This window comes from Choloepus didactylus, chromosome 22, assembly GCF_015220235.1.
Source record: "Choloepus didactylus isolate mChoDid1 chromosome 22, mChoDid1.pri, whole genome shotgun sequence".
Classification (NCBI taxonomy): Eukaryota; Metazoa; Chordata; class Mammalia; order Pilosa; family Megalonychidae; genus Choloepus; species Choloepus didactylus.
In genome coordinates this window covers 40,346,265-40,364,042 of record NC_051328.1, presented here as the reverse complement: position 1 = coordinate 40,364,042, position 17,778 = coordinate 40,346,265, and the positions used below count along the sequence as shown (strand labels likewise).

Below are 17,778 nucleotides of genomic sequence, written 5' to 3'. Positions count from 1 at the left end.
CTGGAGCACCACTGTGTGCCTGGAGTACCCACCATGTGCCTGGAGCACCCACTGTGTGCTGAGAGGACCTACCATGTGCCTGGAGTGCCCACTCAAACCTCAGGTGCTGGGGGGTAATGATGATAAACAAGAGGGAAGGCGGGAGGCAGGCCTGGGTTTTCTTATTTCCCAGGTCCGTCCCTCCGTGCAGGCAGCAGGTGTTTACTGAGGGCCAATCGGGTACCAGGCACTGTCCCAGGTGCCAGGAAAGCTGAGAGGAACACAAACAGATGGCAGCTCTCGCCCTCGGGGAGCTGCCCTTCCAACAGGGGCGCCAGACAATGCTGGGGTTAGCGAGGTGTGCTAACGAGGGAAGGGGATGTGAGGGGGCACAGTGTAGCAGGGAGGCTGGGGGTCCTGGAGATAGTGACTCTGGCAACTCTCAGGGAAGGAGCACCCGGGCAGAGCCAGAGTGGGGCAAAGTGGAGGGGGCATGTCTGGCAGGCTCAGAGAGGTCAGGGGTCTTGCCCCAGGACACCCAGCCAGAAAGTTCCAGAATTGGGACCTGAGCCTGGATGTTGTCATTCTCAAGCTCTCTGGCTGTTCCCAACAGTTGGGAGGGGGGCCCCAATTCTGCTGGCCAGTCTCCCTCCTCCCCAATGGCTCCCTGACACTTGTCCCCGAGGGGAGGAGGGGCCGGGGTCGGGCAGTAAGAAGAACGCAGAGCAGCTCTGAGGCAACCAGACGGCTGGGACGAGATGGGTGAAGGGGGACGGGCAGCCACGGGCAGGTCCGGGTCCCTGGGCCAGGCAGGGGGCCAGGGGTCCCGGACATCCCACTCGGGAAGGGAGTCTGGATGCTCAGCCCACCCCACTGGCCCCTCGGCCCTCCTCGCTCTGCCCTGGCTGCCCCACCTGACCCCTGGCGCAGGCTGGCGAGGGTCCGGGCCTGTCACCAGGAGACGGGGCTGCCATTCCCTGGGAAACACGCTTGACAACGTCCATCCCCGGCCGGCAGGGGCGCAGCTCACGAGGCCGGCAAACCCCCTGCAGACACATACGAATCCAGGGCTCACCCCAGGCCAAGCCTGGCACCAGCCACCTCGGGGCAAGTGGGCAGGCAGCCCCTGTGCCCGCTGGGACCTCCACATCTGGGAGGAAGGAAGAAAGGGGGTGGTTTCTACCCGGGTTGGCAGAGGGCCGCTGCAACCCCACAAGGACGCTGTTAGGTGCCCATCACCGCACTCAGATGAGGCCACTGGGGCACAGAGAGGTTCAGTAACCCACCCGAGGCCACGCAGCCAGGAAAGGGCTTGATTAGCACACCTTCCCCAGGGTTTACCGGAGCCCCAGCCCCAGAGAGAGCCCCTAGGCCAAGTATTTATTTCTGGGCTGCTGAGGGCCAGGAGACAAAGGAGGAGACGAACAGAGCAGGGCAAACCCCGGCATCCAGGATGCATGGGACACAGGGAGACACACGCCTGGCCTCTGAGGGACATCACAGCCCCTGCTTGGCCTTCCCCCGAGCCCCCACCCCACAGGCTCCTCAGGGGAGCCTCGTCATCACCCACCCTCATCCACAGGCCGCCTTCCTCCCAGCCGCCATTCCAGAACTCCAGAACCCAAATCAAGGAAGGCCCGGCCAGCGTGTGCACGCAGTTCTGACCCCACGGCCCCCCGGACACGGGGCAAGGGGCACCCTCGCAAGGGTGGGGCCGGGAGGAGGCGCAGCCTGGCCTCGGCCCCCAGGACGGGGTGGGCAGCTACTCCCCTTCCAGCTCCCAGGGGTCCCCCCGCTCGCCCCTCACGCGGTGGAGGGGGCACCTGCGGCTTGGCAGGCCTGGCCACCAAGGGACCAAGGCGCAGACACGGCGGCCCCCGGCTTCCGGGCTCGCCTCCAGCTCCCTGCCCGCCGCAGCCCGCCTGCCTCCCACGGCTCCACCGAGGACAGAGACCGGGCTGTGCTCACCGTCCCACCCAACCACAGGGCGGGCGGGGTGGAGTCGTCCTCCGGCCATCCCACGCCCCCCGGCCACAGGCTCTGTCTGTACCCAAACCCGCCATTAGGGAGAGGGGAGGCGGGCAGGCTCTGCCAGCTGCCATCGCAGCCCTGGGCCTGGGGCGCCCCCAGGGACAGAGAGGGTGGGGGTGGCCGAGAGCCTGCGGTGACAGGCTCAGGTTTGCGCACTTGCTTTGGCCCCCCGCGTGCTCACACCTCCAGGGCAGCCTTCCTGACAGCAGGGAAGGAGGTCCTTGACTATCCCCATTTTATGGATGGGGAAACTGAGGCTCAGTGTGGGGGCACAGGCCTGCCAGCCCGTCCTCCAGGCACAGTGCTGGGGGCACCTGGGTGAGCCAGGGGGGGTCACAGTGCCTGGGGATCCCAAGGACCCCAAGGAGCTGATATCCGCCCACCACCCTGTGCCCTGTGTGGCCCCATCCAGGCCTGGGGGTGCCCCAGGGGTCTCCAGCACCCGATGGCATGTGAGAGCCGCCCTCCTGGCTGCTGACCTTCAGGACGACTGGCTCAGTGTTGACTGAGCACTTCCTGTGCCCCGGAGAAGGGGGCCGGGCTGTCTCCTCACCATGGTGGGCTGCCACCCTGCGCCCGGGGAGGGTGCAGCAGGGTCCGGCCTGTCACGGCTAGGGCCTCTCGTTCCTGTGTCTCTCCCCACCCGGGGGAAGCAGGTGGGGGGGGAGGGCCAGGGTGGGCCGGGAGGTGACACTGGGACCCAACACTCCCGACGATGAGGATGATGGTGACTGTCACAGCCGAAAGGCCCGAGTCGGGCCATGCCAAGTGCTGACCCCTGACCTCCTCCCTCTCGGCCCTGGCCAGGTTCTCCGGCTCCCCCCATGGACGTCACAGGGAACCCAGAGAGGTCAGGGGTTCGTGCAGGTCACACAGCACCAAGTGGCCCAGTGGACCTGATACACACCCCGGGGGACATGGGGTCCCCATTAGGGAGGGTGTGGTGCCGCTGTCCCCGAGGACAGGCCTGGATGGGGCCACACAGGGCACATCTCTCCAACCTCATCTCTTCTCCCCCATGGAGGACGGCCCAGGAGGGGGGGCTCTGGGTCCTGAAAGCCACCCCCAGGGCCACCTCCTCAGCCCCCACTGGGCCAGCTTCCCGGCAGGGCAGGGGTGGCACCTGGAGCCTGTCACGTCCGCACCCTCCTCACACCCCCAGGGACGGCAGGACTGGCCGGCCGCCAAAGCCACCGTCTCTGAGCTAATTCCCTCGGCCCGAAGCCCGGGGCCACCTCACCGCTGAGCCTGCTCAGGTGCACACACGCAGACACACACACAGACACCACACATGCACAGACACACATGCACACAGACAGAGACACAGACACAGACACACACACGCAGACACACACACAGAGATATGCACAGAGACACACACAGACACCACACATGCACACAGGACATACACACAGACACACAAGCACACAGGACACACACACGTCACACATGCACAGACACACATGCACACAGGACATACACACAGACACAGACACACAGACACACAGACACAGACACATGCATATGCACAGAGACACACACAGATACCACACACACACAGACATATACACACAGAGACACACACAGACATGCATAGAGACGTACACTGAAACATGCACAGACACACACAAAGATGCACACAAGGAGACATATACAGACACCACATGCACAGACACACACAAAGATGCACACAAGGAGACATATACAGACACCACACACACACTGAGACACACTTAGACAGAGACACACAGACACATGCACATACACAGAGACATACCTAGACAGAGACACACATGCACACACACATACACACAGGGCCATGCAAAACACAGACACACCCTCACCCACAGACACAGACACTAACAGTCCCCATTCACACAGACACACTCACCCAGACACACAGACTCCTACATGCAGACATACAGACTCCATTTACACAGATGCATACAGACACACACAGACACAAAATCACACACACATATAGATACAGACACGCAGGTGCAGACTCAGACTCTCTCTCACACACACACACACACACACAGATGCACGATGCGGTCCCCGCCCCAGGGAGTGGGGTGAGGCGCCGCTGATGGGACCCCAGGCCCGTGCGTCCTGACGGTGGTGGTGGGACAGGAGCCCAGGCAGGCCTGCCCGGGCGGAGGGGTGCCCCGCGGGAGGCAGGGGGCCTCATGCCAAATGCCCACTCTGCACCCTGCCCGTTCAGCCCTCACCACAGTCCCGTGACCCGACGGATGAGGAAACCGAGGCTCCACGGAACGCAGCAGAGGCGAGGGCCTGGCCTCCAACCCTCCCTTCCCTTCTCCTTCCTCATTTTTTGTCTGTTCAACAACAAAACTGAACAGCCAGAAAGGACGACACCCGGACAGCCAGAGCTGGTGCTGGCAGCCGGGCGGCCATACGTCATGTCCTCACCCTATGTCCCCACAGAACAGACACGAGCGCCTTTCGTGCTTTCAAAAGCATCCTCATTGGGAAAATAGATTATATGGTCTCTGAGTTGAGGCCGAGTGAGCTCCCTTCCCACTTTGGAACTGAGGGAAACATATTACGTTGAGAGCAGGAGAAAGGAAGTTTCTGAAACAAGAGCAATCCTGGAAGGCTTCCTGGAAGCAGCAGCCTGGAGAGACTGGTGATGCCACCTACCAGTGCCATCTGCCCATGACTGAACCCAGTGCTCAGCTTGGCTCCTGTGCTTTCAGGACTGTCTGGGAGAACCCCTGAAAGGGCAGGTACTGAGCATCTGGTAATTTGGGGAGCAGACCTCAGGGCCACCCCAGGCAGGCTTGCTGCCAGCCATGCAGGCAAGCGGGTGGTGCCAGTCTGGCTGTCCCACAAGAACTAGGAAGGGGCCAGAGTTCAGCCAGCTGGGGAGAGCAGCTGGGAGAAGCTACCTCCAGGGAACCACACTTCAAGGGAGCGGCTGGCACCCAACGGCGTTGGTGTGGGACAGTGGGCATGGCACTGGCAGGCCCTGGGACCAGGCCCAGACAACTGCTCTGTCCACAGGATGGGTCCCTGGCTGCCCACTTCCCAGTGCCACGGCACCCCGGCCTGGCAGGATTGGGAGATGACCTGGCCCTGGAAGGCCACAGCCTCCTGGCCAAAGTCCTGGGGATGATTCTGAAGACACGCCTGGACTTCTCCAGGCTTAGGACACATTTTCCTGAGCAGCGCTGGACCTCCTGCAATCAGGGAAACATTCTATCCTGCGTGGTTCAGGCACAAGCTCCGTGAGCGACGGCCTGGGTTCTGCCTCCCCGCCCTGCTGCTCGGCCGACTGGCTGGCTGACCACAGGCAAGTTGCTTAGCCCACTCGGGCCCCAGGCTCCTCCTCTGGCCTGCGGGGAAGAACAGCACCCACCTCCCGGGGCCTTAGGAGTCAGTGACTTGGTGCTGCAGTACAGAGATGAGCTGGCACAGTAGGTCTCACTAAACGCCAGCAGCTGGGGGCCTCATCACCGCGCAGAGGAGGCACAAGCCAGAGAGGAACTTGGAACCTGAGACCCCCGAAGGAAGCTCATCTCGTCTGACCTCTGATCTACAGTCTCTCTGAAGGGTTTTGTAGACCCCACTTGAATACCTCCAGAGACGAGGAGCTCACCACCTCACAGCCAGCCCACCAGAGGATGGGCAGACAGGCGTGCTCCACCTGCCAGATGCTCTTTCTTAATCAGATTAAATACATCACCGGACGCTCTGGTCAAAACCAGGGAGTGGAGGATCAGGGCAGGGCCCACGTGTCCCCCCGATGCAGTCCAGTGCCCGGCACTGCCCATGAAACTGACCCATTATGTCCGAAGGAGGGGGGCAGAGAAGTCCCTCGCAGTCCCACCCAAGATGGAGGATTGTCAGGTGTCAGCGTCACCTGCACTGAGCACACCTGTCCCCATCCCTATTCCTCCTTGGAGCCTCGGCCCCATGGCATATTTCTTTGGCCTTCCCTCTGCCCGCGGCTCCTGACCCTGCCTGGCTCCTCTCCCAGCCGCCCTGGCCCTCTTCCCCCCACTTCTGGAGTGAGAGGTCACATGGGAGACGGGTCATCCAAGTTCTAGCCCCAGCTCTGTCCCGGGGGTCTGGGCAGCCCTGGCCAGGGGTTCCCCCTCCCCTGTACCTCAGTTTCCTCCTCTGCAGGAAGGGAAGGCAGGATTCAATCACCCCAAGGGCCACCTGGGCTCCAGAGACCTGCCTTGCCCTTTGCCCCCAGCATGCTGGGAGGACGGCAGCCACACTGTGCCCACCCTCACGTGCCCGGTGCCAGGCTCTGCGCCCACCGATGCTCCATGAGGACACAGCAGGAAGGGGGCCATGGCTGGGCAGGGGCCTGGGGGACGTGATGAGGGTTTGCCTGAGAGCTGGCAGGGCCTGCAGTGGGTGCCCACCACCACCCCGGTGTGCTGTCACGCCCCTTGGGGACCCCGCCCCTGCACCTGGGATCCTGGAGACTCAGACTGGGGCCATCATGAAGGCCACCTACCCCTGGGCCGGCACTCCACACCCACCCGTGGCACCCTGCAGCCAGGGTCACCCCCGAACGGCTGGCCATCCCGAGACCCATGCCCCCTCCTCTCTCCCCGGGCCCGTGCGGGGGGCTGTCCTGGGGACTCATCCAGCAGGTGCACTGTCCACTTGGAGCGCTCCTGGTCCATGAGCTCGGCCCGGCCTGGCTCCTGCCCTCCGTGCCTGGCCTGGCTGCCTGCTGGGCAGCGGTGGCCTCAGTTATTGGTCACCAGGCAGTGCCCTGCAGCCCGGGGCAGGGAAGAGGGGAGCAGCAGGGCCGGCAGGAGAAGGGAAAGCCTCTCTCCCTCCTCACTCAGGTCTGCAGTTCAGCTTCAGAAGCAAACTCCCAGGAAGTCAGTTGACAGCAAGCAAGCGTGCCAGCCAGCGAGGGTCGGGGCGCAGGCCACAGCAGGGGGAGTGCCCTGCCCCTGCCCTCCCAGCGCCCCCCACCCTGGCCTGGCATGCACCCCTGCAAGGTGCAGACAGGAGCCAGGCTGAGCTCCCACGGGCGGCAGGAGCTGCCAGCTGCAGCCCCACTTCCTGCTTCCCCTGCAAACCTGGCTGCCGAGGTTCTCCGAGCAGGACCCAGCAAGTCCTGAGGCGCTTCTGAAGGTGGAGAGCAGCTGGGACCCTAGCCAAGGTCAGCCCCCTCATTCCTGGAACAGCCCCCACGGGGCACCGGTTCCACACATGCTTGGTGCTGGGGCAGCGGGCAGAGCGCCAGGCCCGGCCATGGACCCGCCGCCCCCAGGACGACCCAGCGTCCACCCGCCCATCCCAGAGGGCAGGAAAGCCGAGGCTCGCCGGAAGAACAGCCCCGGAGGGTCCGCATGGATCCAGGGCAGAGGGAAAGTGCTCCAGCCATGCGCCTTTGACTAAGGGGGCCCCAGCCCTGGCCGGTGCCCTGTGAGAGGGGCTGTCACTGGGGGTGGGGGCCATGGAGTGGCACAGTGCGACTCAGGAGGGCTTCAGGAAGGAGGCGGCACTCGAACTGGGCACCTGGACTGGTGTAGGGCAGAGAGGAGGCCCCCCAGGAAAAGGAGACGCTGAGAGTGAAGAGTCAGTTGGTGGTAAGCCGATTCATGTGTCCGTTCGTTCGTTCCTTCCTTCCTTCCTTCATTCATTGATTCATTTCACGCAGGCACGCCATTCTCTCTGAGCCAGGCATGCTGGGGGACTCGAGTCAGGTACACAGTTTCCAAACTCCACCATCAGACCTTCCTGGGTCCTGGCAGCTGCCCCATGCAGAGGGGCAGCTCCAGCCCCATTGCCAGTGCAAGGAGCAGCAGAGAGTGGCGAGCAGGGCCAGGAGAGGCAGGTCCCAGCGGGGACAGAACAGAGGTACAGGGCAGTAGGGCACGCAGGGGGCATCGACAGGCTTCAGGCTGGCTGTCCTCCCTCCTCACTTCACAGCCCCAGCCTAGAGACCCCGCCTCCCCACAGATGTCTGACAGCACACATCAGTCCATGCCCCCCTCCCACCAACCACTCTCAGTGGCTCCGATTACTTCTTGATCTCTCCAAAGATCAAATGTCACCACCTCCAGGGGGCCTTCTCTGATATGCCTGGCAACACTTGACTATATGCTTGCGTGCCTGTGCCCCCACTGGCTATGGGCTCCTTGTTATCCCCCAAAGTGCCTGCCTTAGAAGGGGCAGTGTGAATGAATGAATGAACAAATGATGCATGAATCAACTTACCACATCAGGGCATGGTGGCTACCTCCCCTGAGGGGCTTCCTCTCTGCCCTACACTAGCCCAGGTGCCCAGTTCAAGTGCCACCTCCTCCCTGAAGCCCCCCGGGGTTGCACTGTGCCTTCCTTGTCCACAGAGCCCATCGTGGAGTGTGCACAGGTTAGAGGGCTGAGCCTTTGCCAGGGGTGGGCGCCTGGCATAGCGCTGAACAGCCAGGTTGGGCCTAGAGGATGCACCCACTGAAGGTGAGCCCCTATTGGTGGCAGGAGGCTGGGGGCGGGAGCAGGACCACGTCCGGGGCCCAGGCGGGCAGGGGCTGCCCAAGGGCGGGGCCTCTGGCGATGCCAGCAGTGCTCCATTGCGCCACCTCCTGGGGAAAGGACAAACTGCACCCCGAGCCACCAGGGCTGGGCAGGAATCCAGCCCCCAGCCCAGGAAACCTCCTCAGCAAGGGGCTCCCAGGGACCACCCAGGGGCTCCCATCCCCACGCTAATGCTGAATGCACAGGTTGTTAACTCAGGCAATCCTGCAGCCACAACCCCACCAGATGTGCTCTATTATCATCCCCGGTTTCCAGACGAGTGACGCTGTCGGGCCTGGGTTTGAGCCGGGCTGTCGGGCTCTACAGCCCCCCACTCGATCATCACACACCCCCTGCCCATCACTCAACTGTGGCTGCCCTGGAGCGTGGACGGGAGGCCTGAGGCCCTCCGGCCAGGGCCTCCACCCTGCCTGTGGCCATTACCCAAGCTCTGCCCCTCCGGTGACTGGGCTGCCTGGCCGGTGGGTGGGGTCCCAAACAGCGATCCCCCGAGACCCAAGACAGTGACCTTCTCCGGCAAAGGGGACTCGCTACTGTGAATGAATGAGGGATCCTAAGAGGCAGGCGGAGGCAGTGGTGGACGACGTCACACTGGAGTAAGAGGCTGCAGGATGGAGGCCGAGATCCCAAACCAGGGAGGCGGCTGGTGTCCAGGAGCGGGAAAGGCCGGGAGCCAGGCCTCCCCAGAGCTTCCAGAAGGAACCCCGCTCGGCTGAGCCCTGGACTGCAGCCCACGAGACTGACTTGGGGCCTCTGACCTCCAGATAATAAGCCTGGGGGATTTTAAGCCACTGCTCCGTGAGGATCTGTTAAGCCAGCAAGAGGGAACTTATTCATGCATAGGAAGTCAGTCACTCCCAGGCTCCCAGACTCTGGCACACAGTAGCTGCTCACTAAACGCTCTCCTCGACATCTTTGATTTGGGGAGCTCAGGACCGTCCCCAAGGTTGGAGCACGAGAAATGAGCAATCCCTCACAGGTAGCCTTGACGTGTCCTTGACCCATATTTGATCACATTGGGAACACCCAGGGAACAGTGGAGCAGCCTGTGGTCACTGGAATTTTATTTTGTTGAGCGGGCACCTTGTGGGCTTTCCAGGTTAGGGGGATGGAGTCGGAGGGCCAACTCTCTCCCCTGCCGCCCACCATGACCCCCAGAACTGTCCAGCACAAGAGGTTCTGCCAGTGTGGCCAACCCTTCCCTGGGCTCTGGAGAGAGAAGGAAGTTTCTGGAACAGAGAAGAAGCTGCTTGGAACATTGGCCCGCAGCCCGGGAAACTCAAGCAGACTCACCCCCTGTGCTTACAAAATCCCCCCAGGTCAGGTCCTCCACCAGCTGTCCTAAAAACTAGTCATTCGAGAAAGTTTACTGAGCACCTACTGTGTAAACCACGCCAGGCACTGGAGGACGGCAAGACGTGGCCCCACCTCGGTGGAGACGGCAGGGCCGCTGGGGGCCGCCTGCCTCGGGCCCGGCACATCCTCCCGTTTCGGCCTGGCCAATTCCATTGGTGACCTGAATGCCACCGGGCCGTGCCCACGCCGTCCAAGGTGCAGCCTTGTCTCCCCGTGTCCCTCCCCTGCTGGTAACTCAGACGGGCCGCGGGGTGAAGCTGCCAGGAGAGCTGCCCGATTTCCACAGGGCTTCTGCTCTCACTCAGGCCATGGGGGAAAGCTGGGGTGCACCCCGGGGACCCCAACACAGCCCCTGGGACACCCCACCCAGGGCTCTTCTCTTCCACCTGAAATCTTTATCACAGGAATGGGGGGGGGGGATTAGAGTTCAGGGCAAACAGACCCTCCCAATAGTAATTTTGCCAGATACAAAGATCTGCTTTTATTTTTTTTTACCAGTTTAAATCGATGCTTGGTTTATAGTTTTATTAAATTGCCCAAGTTAAATTCTCTCTCTTTATTTTTACATTTCATGACAATCTAAATCCGTCACAGGGAGACGCACACAGCCACACGTTAGCAAAGGAACCAGCTCCGGGGCAAGTAGGAACAGCAGTAGAGAGGGAGAGTCAGGAGGGGCCTTGGGGCCCAGCAGGTGTGAGCCCTGCTCAATATTCAAAGAGGTTCCCGGGGAGACATCCGCTTCCAAGAAAAGAGCCTCTCAAAGCCGCCGCAGCTTCTAAACCTTCCTGCCCCCCACTTGCAAGCCCTTGCGCTGCGAGAAGCTCCCAAGGAGATAAACACCCCGGCTGGCTTTGCATCCCAGCTGGGCTGGAAAATATACGAGGGAAGAGAGAGGGTGGGCACCGGGGAGCAGAGGGCACTCGGGCTGCAAAGCCCAGGCCGATGCGCTCTGCACAGTTCTGGGGGAGCTACTGCCCCCATGCAGCCCCCGGGGCCCCGGAGCAGCTGGGCAGCAGGGCAGAAGCACAAGCACTCGGCCCCGGGGCCCGACCCGGAGAGGCCGCCAAGGACTTCTGGCAGCTGAGCCAAGTGCCCAGGCCGAGTCCCCGACACAGGCCTGCCCCAGGCCAAGAGTCCATTTGCCCCACAAAGAAGAGAGAAAACAGCCCCGGGGCTGGGATCCCAGGAGCCTTGTATTCTCCCAATAAGGTCACTGTCCCCACCCCAGAGGGGGAAACCGAGGCACAGAGTGGTTACTTGCCTAATATCTAAAGCTAGGATTTGAACTCGCGGAGCGTGAGCCCAGTTCTGCTCCTTAAAGACATCCATGTCCTAATCGTGTCCAACAAACAGTTGGTAAACACACGGCTATGAAGGAAAGTAGGAGAGGCAAACCCAAGGGGCCTCCGACGGACGGCATCGATGAACTCAGGCAATCAAATTCCTCTTTCTCCCGGCCCGAGACTGTCCCTGCCTGATGTGGCCCCAGGGGCTGCTCCCAGCTCCACATTGAGGGGCTCAGCTCCCAAGGGCCACTCTTTGCAAAGAGCCCCCCTGGAGGTATTCCCTGCTGGCTCCTTTCTTTCACCTTCTCGACTTGACTTTTTACTGGCACCTTTCCCGGGGGAGCTGGGTGAACCGCAAGCGTCTGAACCCGAGGCCTAGCACCCGTCAGCTGGGGGGGGGCCGCCGAGGCGGAGGGCCGGGGTCACCCCGGAGCCGGGGTGCAGGTGCAGCGCGGTTCCAGGTCGATTTCTCAGCAGCAGGCGAGGAGAGGAGGATGCATGTGCGAATGGTTTAGAAAGCAGCGGGGGCAGCGGGACAGGGAGTTAGGGGGCTGAGCCGGGGGAGCCTCAGGTAGAGCCCCAGCATCATCCTGCCCCCGTGGGGGCTGCGGAGGGTGAATCACGACTCTTACTGGAAGCAAGGGGGCCGGGCTGCACGCACCCATTCCTGCCCCACGCGGGCTGAGCAGGGCACCCCGGGGTGTGTGTGGAAACTCCCAGCTGTTCCCCTCATGCAGCTCCAAGCCCCAAGGGAGTCCACCGAGGAGGGTCACAGGTGCGGCTCTTAGGAGGAAAGCACCCTGCCGCGGTAGCTGGGATCGAGTCGGGGTGCAGCACCCACAGGCCCCTGACCTCGGCCATCTCTGGGGCCAACACAGCCCCCAACCACGTTCAGCCCCTTCCCTGATGCACTGTTGTTACTGGGGAGTGGGGGTCTGGCGGCCTAGGCAGGGGATCCATCTCCAGCTCCCCTGCAGCCGGACGGCGGAGGGCGCTGAGCTGGCTTGGGCCGTGGAACGCTGGGCGATGGGGAGGGTCCTTTCCAGGCCCAGGTTGGGGAGTACGCCAGGGCTCTTCCCACACTCTCCCCCCGTGTCTGCTGCATGACATGCGCTAGGAGGTCACACGACGGCGGAGCCACAGGCCGGACGCAACCCAGGACCCTGAGTCACCAGGGTCACCCACAGGGGAGTCTTGGGGTTGTGTTACGGCACCTGCCAGTGCCAGCCCTGACTGACGGTTTTTATAAAGGACCTTTTTCTAAAACGACCAGGCCCTAATCCTGGAAACTGTGAATGTGTTCCTGACCTGGCTGGAGGAGCCAAGGTTGCTAATCAGTGTCCTTAAAATGTCACCCCCGAATTTTTCCAAATGGATGTTCTTAAGGCCAGCAGGGCCACGCTGGCAGTGTCGTGGCTGAGAGAACAATGTGTGGGAGCCAGACAGTGAGTTCAAATCCCAGCCCCTGCACTTACTGCTGTGTGACTGGAGGCAGGTGGCTTGACCTCTCTGAGCCTATGGAATGTTGTTTCATTTATGCAAAATGTTACGTGTACATACATAAATAGAGAAAAAGACACTTAGTTTTTCCTCAGTGCCTCACCCTTTCCAAACATTTGCAAGCACTGACTCATCCAATTGTCACAAGAAAATGCCAGGAAGTACATGTTCGTCATCTCTCCATCTCACAGATGTGAAGACCGAGGCCAGGCATCAGCCAAACACCATTTCAGAATTTCTCTGGGGCTTGCCCTGCTCTGAGGACTCTGATCTTCTGGGGCTACTCTCAGGGCCCTTGGGGTACATCTCGGGCCGGGCTCCACCCAAAGGCACAGGAGGGAAGCGGGGGGTTGCCTCGACCAGTGTCCTCGACTGACTGGAGGCTCCCACCCCTCAGGCCCAGGAAGTTGTGTCCTGGGGTTCTGAGCCTCCAAACGGGCTCCCCCAGGTCACCGGGAGCCTGGGGGTGGGCGTCTCCCTGGGCTTGGGGGGCAGGAGGACACACAGGTGTAACCCTCTGCCTGACACTGTCCCTGAGGGTGACCTGAGTACTAGTGGGGTGCGGGGAGGCAGGCAGGAAAGAGGGAGGGCAGGGGACAGCCCCGTTCTGCCTGGGGGAAGGGGGTGTTGGCCGGTGATGGTCATTACAGACACCCAGCAACAGGGCCTCACCGGCCAGCTCCCGTGAGTACTCACGGCCACGCCACGCTGCCAGCACGAATCCTAGTTCATTTCACCCTCACACCTGCCCTGTTAGCCTCCATTCCCCTTTCTCAGGTGGGGAAACTGAGGCATGGAGGACAGGCGCTATGTGTGCTGGGGGCCCCTCGGGAGCGTCCCCTTCTGCCACCTGCATGTCCCAATTCACCACCTGACCACAGCCAATCACTGTCCCCATCTGCCGGCGTCCGGAAGCCCCTCAATGGCCTTGAGGACCCAAAGCTCCTGGGCAGTAGAGTCTGTCCCTGGCCTGAAGCCAGCCTCTGCCCTGGCTCAGATTCCGTCTCACCAAAGGAAAGGGGTCAGTACTGGGGTCATCCCCAAGCTGGATGTTCCAGCTCAGTGCCCAGGGTCAGGGGGTGGGCGGCCAGCAGAGTCTCCCACACCAGCTCCCCATCTGCCAGGCCCAGCTCTGACCCTGGCCCTGGCTCATCTTGCTAAGCAGCAGGGCTTTGGGGGCTGGACACACACAGGGCCCCCACAGCCACCCCGTCCACAGCCCTCCCTAGGCGGGGAGGCTCCCTGACAGAAATACAGCCTACAGGGCCACTCTGGGATCCTCCCTGGGGCAGGGGCAGGGGCTGGAGGAATGCAGGATCCCCCACATGCCTTGTCCAGCTGCTCACAGGGCTTTCCTGGGATCTATTCGCTATTCCCAGCCTGGGGCCCAGGTTCAGCAATAAAGACCCCAGGCCTCCACCCCCCACGGCCAGTGAACCCGTCCATGGTCAGGATGCGCGGCACGAGACCACCCTGAGGGAACCTGGCAGTACTGAGTGTGGCGAGGCTGGGGGTCCACAGGAAGCCCCCCTGGGGCTGGAGGAGGGAAAGGGGCTCAGCTGTGCTGGGGTGCGGGTTGGTGGCATCTCCCTACCTGGTCATTCTCACCCCCAGCAGCCTGACGGCTCCACTCCAAGCTTCAGACCCTGAGAAAGGCGCCCGCACATTCACACAGTGAAAACCCAGAACAATTCCCGCACCTGGGTCAGGGGGTGAGTCGTGCCAGGGAATATTATACAGCAGAGAAAAAGAACACCCACCAGAAAGGTGTAACAGCACACAGGAACCTGATCGTGTCACGGGCCAGGCCCAGAAAATGAAGTTCAAAGAAAAAGGAAAACACAACGGTATATTGTTGAGGCAAATACTGATGCGATGAAACTTTCTTTAAAAGCAAACCTAAAAGGGTGGTCACCCCTGGGGTGACACAGGGCAGCCTCAGGTGCCGAGAAGTCACCGGCCATGTTTTAGTTCCCGGGTTGGGTGCTGGGTACATGGGAATTTGTTATATCAGTTTCAAACACGAATACGTGAGAACACGTGCATAAATAAACACGACAAGCAAAGCCCATCCATGAAGCAAGGACGAGAGGCGAAAAGAACCAGGGATTTCGATGAAGCTGAAATTGGGCCCCTGATGCTCAGACTCGAGTAAGGGAGACTGAGCCTCCAGCCTCATCCCAGGAATGTGGCAAAGACGAGGCCGGACTCGGGACTGCACTTGGCTCGGGACTGCCCGTCCCCCCTGGCGGCAGCGTGGTCCCACCCCCAGCGACGCAGAGAGCTGCCGTGTACCTGCGCCCAGGGGCTCCGGTCTGTCCCCGCTCGGGCTGCTCCTCTGGCCCAGTGCCGGGCCCTGCTCCTGGGTGCTCCTGGGGCCTCTGGGCAGGCCGTCTCCTGGGGCGCCCGGCCGGGGCTCCGGCTCCCGGGTGGGAGGGGGGATGGCTGCAGATGCCCCCAGAGATGCCGCGGTGGCCTGGAAGGGAAAGAGGGTGGAGATGGTGAACACGTGCTGCGCCTGCACGAGATGCCCCCTGTGCCAGCCGGGCACCGTCCCTGCCCCCACGAAGGCCCCATCTGCGGCCAGGGACTCGGCTTGTCTGGCTTGGCGCAGCGGCAGGCTGGTCCCCAGGAGGGAGCCTGGGAGCGGCACGGCCAGAGCTGGCCTGGCCCTTCTTGCCTGGCAAACCCTGTCCAGGGACCAGCCAGCTGGAAGCTGGAGCTCCACCCGGGGACCCCCTCATCACTCGACACCCCCAAATCGGAGCCAGCTGAGCCCTCTCAGCAGCTGGCCGGACTGGACACAGATAAGAAGGGTTTAAGAGGGAGCTTCTGGATGAGCTCAGAGGCCTGGCCCCCTCCTGTCCCCTGGGAGTGGCAGGGGGACAGGTTTACTCTGTGCTCGTAGCTCTGCAAGCCTCTGGGGCCTGGAGCTTGGTCAGGGAGCTGGGAAAGCTGCCCTGTTGCTGTTCTCAGCTGCACCCTGCAAACCAGGACCCCTTATCTGAGTCCTCCGGGAGACGGTCTTCTCTGGAGCAGACAGCCAAAGACCCGGGTTCACGCCTCGGCTGTGCCATTACCAGCTGGAGGGCACCAGGCAAGCATCGTCAACCTCTGAGCGCTCGGGGTGCCCTCTGTTAAAGACTATAGAACGGAAACAGGAGGGTGCTCATTTGATCTCGTGGGATCCTTGGGGAATGGGTGGGGTGGCCACTTGGCTTTCCTGGGCCTCTGGCTTCCTGGTGTGGATGTTTCTAGAACCCACACCACAGGATCAGGGAGAGCGTGTGGAGAGGAAGCTGTGGTGTCCACCCCCCGCCCCACGGCAGGCAGTGCTGGACGCTGACCGCTCACAGCCGCATCCCTCCCCAGACACGGCCTTCTGCCCAGCCAAGGTCACTCAGCCTCCCTGGAGGGGGGGGGCACCCCCAGGACAAAGGGCACAAGGTCCAACCCCCTTGCCTCAGTGCACCCTTGTTCCCAGCAGGGAAACTGAGGCTAAGAGAAGGGCAGGAAGGAGCCTGGGGTCCCAGAGCTGCCCCGGGGCGGGGTTAGCCCAGGTCACCTGGGCTTCAGCTTCTGGGCTCTCCCCTCCGACCTCGGAGGCCAGCGAGGGAGGGCCGGGCCCCTGGGCGCCCTCAGGGCAGGATGTGCAGCTGCAGCTGTGCAGGGCCCAGCCCCGGGGGTGGCAGCTGCCATGTCCTGGTGACCATCTCCACAGTGGCACGGCTGGCGAAGAGCAGCTACCTGGTGATCCAATTTCTTTTCTTTTTAAGGGATTAATGCCACAAAACTAAAGTGCCTAAGTGAGATGGATGGAGCGGAATTTCTGGGGCAGCGAGCCCCACACCGAGAGACACATAAATGTAGGCTTGTTTCCGGGAACGCTTTAAATTATGGGATCCATATGGTGACACCGTCCAGAGCAGAGCCCCAGCCATTCCCACAAGCAGGCTGGTGACAGGCTGGAGCCGGGCCAGCACACTTCATTCATTCATTCACTCGCTCGCTCACCCTGTGGCAATTTGCGGCCCGGGTGGACCTGGCAGCATCACAGGGAGCTGGAACCCTGAAAAGACATGGCCCCCCTCGGCAACGGAGCTGCTCCCACAACCCTGCACTAAGTCGTCTTGGAAAATGGAGCCAGGAGCAAGCTGCTTTTTCCACAATCAGTAACATTATGACGCCCCGGCTGGCTGGAGAGGCTCCTGCCACCAGGGAGGGCCTTGTGGGGTGGGACCCGGCCCCGAGGGGAAGGGCCAGAGGGAGCGAAGGAGGGCAGCCGGGCCCCAGCGGCTTCTTCGACCAGGGGCCGACGGACGGAGAGAGACGAGGGCCCCAGGCAGGTCCTGCATCCCCTCCCGTTGGGGCACCAGGGTCCTGCTGGGGGAGGCAGCCGGGGCGCCGCGTGGGGTGGACGTGGCTCCCGGGAGGAGAAGGCCGCGGGCGGGAGCCGGGCAGCCACGGGTCACGGGGCAGGCGGAGGGCAGTAAAGAAGCTGCTCCAAGGACAGCGCGGCCCAGCGGGGAATTAAGAGGAAATGCTGCTCCTGTTTCCTGGGCACCTAAGATATCCCGCCACCAACGAGGGCACAGAGGCCCCGAGAGATGACGTGGCCTGCTGAGCTCACACGGTGATGGCAGCGACATGATTTGAACCCAAGCAGGTGGGAGAAGATATGGCCGCGTCCTCAGACGGCTTACAAAGCAACTGCAGGGAGGCTTTTAAGGAGAGGCCAGCAGATGGCAAGAGAGAACACTACTGCAGGGTGTGTGCGTGTGTGTGTGTGTGTGTGTGTGTGTGTGTGTGTGTGTGTGTGTGTGTGTGTGTGCGTGCAGATTTCAAACACCACAGGAGTTGAGAAGGGGAGCTCCCTCGCCAGGGGCTGGAGAAATCCAGGCAGGCTTCCTGGAGCAGGTGGAACTTGAACTTGGCTCCAAGGGCCGTAGGATTTAAAGGGGAGGGTGGACTGGAGGGACAGCATTCCAGGTTGGGGAGACGGCCTGAGCCACAGGGCAGCACTGGAGTCCACACGGTGACAGTTCTCACAGTAGACGCGAGCCCTACTGTGTGCCAGGGCGCTGGC

General features: G+C 62.0%; 1 protein-coding gene across 2 annotated transcripts in view; it reads right to left on the bottom strand.

The window, feature by feature from the left end:
* GSE1 (Gse1 coiled-coil protein) overlaps positions 1-15,158 on the bottom strand; it is a 252,123-nt gene extending 236,965 nt beyond the window's left edge. The window contains exon 1 of one of the 2 annotated variants that reach the window (XM_037816088.1): positions 14,988-15,158. The gene's annotated coding sequence lies outside the window, so the exon portion shown is untranslated. The remainder of the gene's footprint in view (positions 1-14,987) is intronic. The other variant, XM_037816084.1, reaches the window with a different exon arrangement.
* Between the last annotated feature and the right edge of the window lie 2,620 nt (positions 15,159-17,778).